Consider the following 8,813-nt stretch of genomic DNA (forward strand, 5'->3'; position numbering starts at 1 on the left):
AAAGTGTAAATTGCAGATGGCCAAGTATGGGGAAGACGTTCATGCATTTTTAGTCTTCACCGGATCTGATACAAGAGACCGACAAGCCACTGCAAGGCTACGCCATTTAAAAAAAAAGAGTTCCTGAACCAAATTTCTATGCTTGCCAAGAAACCCTACACACGGTTAATCAATGGAACAGATACAACACATTTGTGACCAAGCCGTGGAAGAAGGTCTTTGAGCAAACAGGGGAGGCGGTAACAGAACTAACAAGGGAATTCTTTGCATCCTTTAACATAAAGAAGAAGAATTTGGATATGTGGGACGAAGATGCTATTGAATTCCGATGTGGAGGTGTGTGGCGCACAACATCTCTTACCCAACTTGGGATTGATATGGGGATTTACACAAAAGAAGAAACTGAACGAAAGATCTGGGCCTACGCAAGATTAGCATTTGAAAAGAAAGACGATAATGAGATTGGTGATACACAAGCACGAGCATGGAAATTGTTAGGTTTCGAGGATGAGACAAACCACGTCAATGTTTCGAGAAGCACAGCCTTACGAGATCCGCTGATGAAATATATTCACCAGCTGCTAAGCAAGACGATAACAGCACGTAACAAAAATAAAGGAATGGTGAATTTACGGGATCTGTGGGCACTTTACTGTATAAGGAATAAAGTTGACTGCAACATTACTTATCTTTTTTGTCAACTTTTCAGGACCAATGCAACCGCGGAATGTCCGAGTACACCAATCTTCGGCGGTGCATGGGTCTACAAGCTTTACGAAGCTTATGGCGTAGACATGGAAGGAACAGAAAGCCCGAAACCTATTGTTCTTAACCTCAAACTCTGTTACAAATTGCAGATAGCTCAAATTTTTAGTGCAAGACCAGAAATTTGGAGGTTCGTTAACAGTCGCGGCCACATTTGGGACCCGGAAAGCCAGTTGGAAATGATGATGGAGGACGAACGAAAGGACAGAATAGAAGCTGAGTACGCGCGAACAAGGATTCGTAAGCCATCCACGGGTAACTGATGACTGGCGGCACTGGTAGGTCGGGCACGGGCATGGGTTGGTAGTATTTTATGAACTTATTATGTGTGTTTTAAACAATTTACTTTTCATCGTACTTGTTTGTTTGTTTTTATGTTGGTTTGGATATTTTTATGGCTGTGGGTGCCAAAGACATTATGCTATGTACTTAATTAGCCCAACAGGGCAAGGGATGGATGATTCCATACCTAATTTTCAGCAATTTATGCTTGGTTGTTTGTGGTTGTTTGCAGTTTTATATTATACAGGTACAAAAACAGGAAAACAGACGAAAAACAGGGGACGCTCTGTCGAAATTTCGTTAACCCGTAGGGAAGTAACTCTCCATTTTAACCCATCATACTCAATTAAAATTTTTATATTTTCATGAATCTTGTCACATTGAGGATAATGTGAGATTCAAGTGTGGGGAGGGGAATTACTTGACCAAATTGTTTGTCCAACTAATTATAAAAAAATTCTCTAAAACAAATATTTTTGTAGCAAACAAAGATTATTCAAAACCTAAAAAGAAAACCAAGAAAAATTTTTGCAAATAACCAATCATTATTACATAAAAGTGAAAAGTAAGTTTTGTAATATTGAGAATAAGTTTATGCAAAATATGGCGTTAATACCCAATCCTCCGTTACTGTGAGACAAACCTCATGCCATATAAATATTTTTTCGGAAGCTTTGAGTGAGTCGTATGTTTCGTGTGATTTAGATCTTGTCGCAATTATTCATTTCGAGACCGCACGAAGCGTTGTATAAAGAAGAAGGCAATATTTACACAAACCCATTACCAAAATTACAGAACCCAAAAATCCGATCACCTTATCCACTTTCACCGGTAAAATACAACACTGGTCTTTTACCGGCAGACCCTAAAGAACTGGAAATGCATTCTTTCGATTTCAATTTCCTTTGCTGCATACATTTCACAAAACCTAGGTTGCCTCCAGAACTTAGGGAGAGAATCTTTCTCTTTAGCAATGAGGTGAGGAAAAAGTGGCGCCAAAACGAACAAAGGCCACCATTCTGTGGAATCTCCAAAAACGCAATGAAGAGAAGAGCAAAAAGATATGAACGATGTTTAGGTTGCGGAAACTGGTCCCACGAAGGAAGATGTAGAAAAAGTCAAACTCAGTCTCAGCATGAATATACCGAACTAATGAGGGTGGGGGCTATTAGGCTCAAAGCCGAACGATCCATTAAAGTTGGAAGTTATATTCAGAATAGGATTGAGGAAGAATTAATCCACATCCTTGATAAAACTGGTCTTGACGATCTATCCTTAAAAGAGTCATTAGGAGTATAAAAAAAACTCGAAGAAAAGAAGCTAACCATTGAAGACATCTCAAAACTCCCGACAAACAGTGGAAGTTGTATTTACCACTAACCCTTGAAACACCACAAAATACCAATTCCCACTCACACTAAAACCAAAACCCCTTTTTACCTTCGGATCTATGCAACCCTTCAAAAGGTGGAGATTTGAACTTGTTACAAGCTTATTTATCACAAGTTGCATTTTGGCTAGGAGTGTTCACATACCTACATCACAGGTATAATCAGATATAAAACCAAGTGTGAGTGAACATTGCGAGAACGTGACGTTTTACATAAACAGAAGCTCATAAAAACAAAAGTTCTCTCTCATTTATCACTAACATAAAGATTGGTTATTTTGTTTCATCTTCTTGGAGCTCGCTTAAGGAATAACTATAATCTAAATTTGCTGTTTTTAGAGAACATTTATAAGACGATTTCTTGAGGACAAGCAATGTTCAAGTGTGGGGATGTTTGATGTACATAGAAATATACATCTTTTCGGCATCAAATAATCTCTAAAAACTGCAATTTCTATCTAATAACATAGCATAAAAGGCTACTTATCATAATAAAACATAATTTCAAGTGAAACCAAACCCCAAACGAAGAAAAAAGCAAAAAGACGAAGAAAAACAGAAGAAAACACAAGAAAACAAAGAAACATGCCCCCAGTCTCAAGAAACACGCCCCCATGCTTCTGACACAAGAAAAGACAAAATCTGAGAACAAAAGCACGGGGCCGTGCTAAGCATGCACGGGGCCGTGGACGGAAATGCAGAAAAGACAAAATCTGAGAACAAAAGCACGGGGCCGTGCTAAGCATGCACAGGGCCGTGGACGGAAATGCAGAAAAGACAAAGAAGAATTTGGCACATGTCACTAAAAACCACGGGGCCGTGTCTGCTAACCACGGGGCCGTTGCCACCTCACACAAAAGACAAAACAAATCTGGCACATGTCATAAAAGTACACGGGGACGTGCTCATCATGCACGGGGCCGTGCCTTACCGTCCAGATTGCCTATAAATAGTGGATCATGTTGCATTCATCAAGTGTGCCTTGAAAAGAATTCTCTCCGGTTTTCACTTATAAAAACACACACTAACACTCACTTTGAAGATCTAGTGAAGAGTTTGAAGGTTTGGAGGTCATCACCACTAATCATCATCATCAACCATCACTACCATCATTAAGAAGAAAGATTCATCTACATTTGGTTAGATTGTTCCAAGTTTAATCATGTATTTGTTATTATCAATCATCTTAATGTTTATCATCATGCTCATTATGAGCTAAACTCCTTTTACCATCTAAAATCTATGAAGAAGCTTTGTTTTACTTGATAATTAATCAAGACATGTGATGTAGTCTAGTAAAGTACATGGTTATATTGCAATTATCTTTTGATGAGAAATGTTTCACCATCTTAAATTACTAATTCAAATTTGGTGGTTGTCAATCTCATTGGCAATCATTCATGATCGATTCATGTTCTTGAAAGATAGAAATACTTTGATACATTATCGAAACATGGATCCTTATATTGTACTTAGAAATGATGAGATATAAGTTATGGTGTATTTTTCTAAACCTTGGTAATCCGAAAATGGCTTTGCTTAGGATATCAAATTAGTTAAAGAAACCATATGTTAACGGAATGTGTAATTATAACCTACTTAAATCAACCAAGGGGAGGTTGTGTTATGAACTACAACCACCCAAAGTTGTTAGAATTGGTATTCGAGAAATTGAAGTCAATCCTAATCTTTCTACTTTACGAAACTACTTGCCAACTTAAATTGACATCATTGATATGGTATGACATTAGGAAAGGGTGGACTTTAAAATGCGCATATCATCTCCTTAGTGCCAAAGATGCTCACTTAAGGTTTAAGGAGCTATCTATCATATATTGCTACGGTAAGTTTATCACATATCTACATATTAATTATCAATGCTAAAATAGAGTGTATTCTTGATCTTAGATGGTAACCTTCATTTAATTGAACAACTCGTTTAGAATTTCTTATCTTGGTCACCTATATATTATATATAAGTATTTACATTTTATAAAAAGTTTAAAAATTAACCTCAAAATGATTAAAACCTCCGATTAAAGCAAAACAACGATTTATTATTAGAAACCTTTGTGTCCACGGATCGATACTTGGTTCTTACCAATACTATTCTACATATATGATAGGTACACTTGCCTATTTTGTGTGTGTTTAGTCTTTGTAGAAATCACTTTTATAAATTTAAAACAAGATCTTGTGCAAAAGCTAAATAATCCAATCAATCATATTTAAGACGTACGCGCAGCACACATCAAACTATGTGTGGCTAGTACTCTTTGTGTTCTCTCCCAAATTGTAAGGGTTTCAATTGATTACTTGTTATTCGTTTATGTGATTTGTGGGATAGTCTTTTGATTCTATGGTTAAATTGCTATGGTGATTATGATTTTGATTAGTAATTGTTAATATAGTGTAAATCCGTGTTCTTGATTATCCGTTCTCGGTGCCATAGGCAATCGAGATTTAGTAGAAGAGAATTAGGGTTAACTTTATAAAACTGATTATTGAGTGACAACCTTGTGTTTTAATAATTCAAGTACTTAGTCCTTTTTTATCACTGTCATACGCATTTTCACGAACTATGTTTATGTAGTTCATCCCACAAGTAAACGTTAACTGTATCAATATTGAAAACCTGAAATCGGGAGAGAGCATTGTTTCTCATATTGTTTAAAACTCGTTTAATTATTTCAATTATTTTTGTTAATCAAAACCAAACAACCAACACCTTGAATTTACTTTTGCATTTAGTTTAATATAGTTTAATTATAAAACTACTTGGTAACACAATTTCCACAAACTCCCTGTGTTCGATACCCGCTTACTGCTATTTAACTAGTTGTATTCGATTTATTTTTGAGTGAGTCTTCGACCTCACGTCATTAAGTGTGTGTTTTTAATGGTGTAGGCTATGGTGTAAAAAGGTTGGAGATGGAAATGATAGGGTTTAAGGGGTATTTATACTCCCTAAGCCCATGGACCTTAGGTACATCTTTTCTTTTAAGTCCATAATTAATTCCATCTATCCTTCTATCTTTATTTTTATATCATTATTATTCTACTAACTCAAGTTAATTCTTCCAGCGCAAATAATATATTAAATTTATTCTTAGAAATTTCGGAATGTTAATGGTGATCGTAAAGAAACCGATTCCAAAACCCTAACGTGTAAGCGACAGAAGATCAACGACAACATTAATGGTGATCACATGAAGTAGGATGATTCAACGCCAGCCGTGTTTCTTGAAAACCCTAAAGTGAATGAGGGCATGAATGTGATGGATTTTATTAAAGGCATTGGCGGGTCGGAAGCGAAGTTAGTTATCGAGAAGATGTTGGCGCGGACGGATGTGACGCATAACCAGGGCCGGCTATTGATTCCGGTGTTGAAGGTTTGTAGTCAGGGTTTCTTGACGGCTGATGAGAAGATATTACTTTGAAAGAAGCAAGACATAAGTGTGCCCGTGTTTGATCCGAAAAGGCGGAAATTGATGCTTAATCTTGCCAAGTGGAGTATGAGTAAAGAGTGTTACGTGTTAAAGACCAACTGGAATCAGGTTGTGAAGCCAAATAGGTTCAAGGAAGGAACGGTGATTCGGGTTTTGTCGTTTAGGGTTCATCAGAAACTTGTTTTGCACTTAATCGTGTTGTATGATGACTTCTGGTAGTTGTCTGGTTTAAGGTAGTATGTAACTATGTGTTATGTTTTGGTGACTATAGAGTTTGTATGCATGTGTTATGGCACAGGAAATTAACACCATTATCATGGTTTTGTAACTATGTTATCTTGTTCTGCTATATTCATAATATAATTCTTGAGTGTCATTAAATGTATCTTGAATCCATTTTATTTGAGTTGAATTTTTTTTATTCATATATTTAGTTGCAGTCAAGAGGTACTTTAAAATCCATTTTTAACTTCAACGGATTGAATACATTTTTTGAACCGTGAAACCTATGGACTGAATAATTAATTGATGCACTAAATTTTTTTAGCCGATCATCATCGCACTACAACAATTTTTAAATGTCACATGTGGTAATCCCGGTATGGTAGCGTGATCGGAAATTTTAAATGGGGTAGCATCATTCTTTTTTTTTAATTATTTGTTTTTTTTAACGCCAACAAAACATTAAATGTCTAGCTACTCCTTACAGGTTAACGCAACCCAATGTTAAAACGCCACTGACAACAGGCTGATCCAATCGTACGATGCACTTAAGCGCCTCTAAGTTATCTTCTGTTTCAAAGAAAACACACTTGCCCGAGGGCCCACTGGTGGTAAAACCCAGACGCTCAAGATCGAACTAGCTAGATCACAAAATCTCGGCCTTCATTCATTGAGCCACACATATTCTCTCAAAATATTGTAAGTAAGAACTGAACTTAGATCTCTATTAAAAAAATCCATACTTTCAACCAATACATCACTTTTAAAAGGACACATCATTCTTTTTATTAGTTGTTTCTCTAAAATTTGGTGTACTTTTGTTTTTTGTTTTTCATTCTTCTATTTCCTTTTTTTGTTTTTTTAGCTGTTTTATAAAACGTTTTGAATGGCTAAATTAAATTTTAGCTTAAGTTTCTAGATATGTTTATTTTTATTATTTTGGCATTGACTTTAGTATTTTGGCATTGACGAATTTATTTTTGGGTTTATTTTCGGTATATCATCACGAACCTAACTAATGTTGACTAAATTCAAGTCAACTATCTACCAAACACACGTCGTTTAAATATGTTTTTTTCAGTAGCTATATGAGTATCAGTACTATTTTAAGTTTTCTTTTAGGTTTAGTACGCGTCGTAATTACCATAATGCGAACTAACCAATATCGATCCGCAATGCCACCACAACGCAAAATATAGATACCAATATAGCCCCACGTAACACGCGAGGTAAGATGTCTGGTTGTTGTTTTTATTATTATTATTACTGTTTTACCTGGTCAAACATTAGGATTTCATAACATTTGTGACATTCGTCAAATTTGAGTCTTGGTTGTATTCGTTTTGTAAACTTTTATTATGTAAACAAGACTCAACATTTTTAGAACCTTATTTAATTATTATATAATATTATTATAGACCTCGATCTTAAATAAATCGATGTTTGTCATAATATAGTGTTGTAAGAAAAACTTAGGGGGTTCAAACTGAATTTTGTAAAGTTGTTATAAGTTTTGGAAACCTTTAAACTCGTTTTAAACATTGATTGAAACATGAGGGGGCTGTTTCGAAAATAGGTGATGCATATATAAGCAACCAACCCTAAACCTAACCCATAAACATCACCAGCCGCCCCCTTCTTCTTCCCCTAGCTTTCTGGCACCGTTTTCCGTCTCCGGCGACCTCCGGCGACACACACCACCACCGGCCAACCCGACCTCCAACGCCACCTCCACTTCCGGCCAACCCCACCTCCACTTTTGGCGTCGTTTTCTCTCTTTTCAGCCGCCTCTATCGTTTTTCCGGTGACTGGAAAACCGGCCACCGGTGTACCGCCGTGGCCCCTGGTGCTTCGTCTCTCTCTCAGCTCTCTCTCTCTTTCTCTCGGCTATCTCCGTCCCTCAACTCTCTCTCTGCTCTCTTTCCGTCTCTCAGCTCTCTCCCTCTCGCTCTCTCTCTCTTCGTATCTCTCTCTCCCTCTCGCTCTCTCTCTCTCTCTCTCTCTCTCTCTCTCTTCGTATCTCTCTCTCTCTCTCACTCTCTCACTCTCTCTCTCTCCGGTTCGTCTTTCCGCCACGTCTCCGGCAGCCTCCATCTCCGGCGACCATACGAACCTCTAAAAGGTAATAAGTTTAGGATTTTGGGTGTTTATGTCGTGGGGAAGAGTTTGATTTTAATTTGTTATTTAAAATATGAAATTGGATTGTTAACGATCGTGTTTCGGGATTAGATTGTTGAGTCGTCTCGTCAAGACCCGAGTTCGAGTCTCACATTAAAACCGATTTTGTGTTATTGTTGTTAAAACTTGTATAATTAGTATAAAACTATTTAATATATAAAACTCATTATTGATAACGATTATTATTATATTTATTATTATTATCATTATTATTATTATAAATATTAAAGTTGTTATTATTATTAATATAGATCATATTATTATTTATTAAAATCATATTTCTATCATTTATTTATTAACAATAATATTATTATATTTATTTTGTGAATTCGTTTAGAAATCGAACCAACATCGATTATGATATCAATTTTACTATCGATGTTATTTACTTTTATTATCATTTTATCAACAACACTATAATTAATACCAAGATTTTTATTCTATAACTATTAATATCAGTATTATTAATAATAATTATTGTTATAATTATTATATTATATTAGTATTATTAAAAATAATTATTGTTA

This window comes from Bidens hawaiensis, unplaced genomic scaffold, assembly GCF_021521415.1.
Source record: "Bidens hawaiensis isolate Kalapana, Puna unplaced genomic scaffold, B.hawaiensis_p1.1 tig00009686_1, whole genome shotgun sequence".
NCBI lineage: Eukaryota > Viridiplantae > Streptophyta > Magnoliopsida > Asterales > Asteraceae > Bidens > Bidens hawaiensis.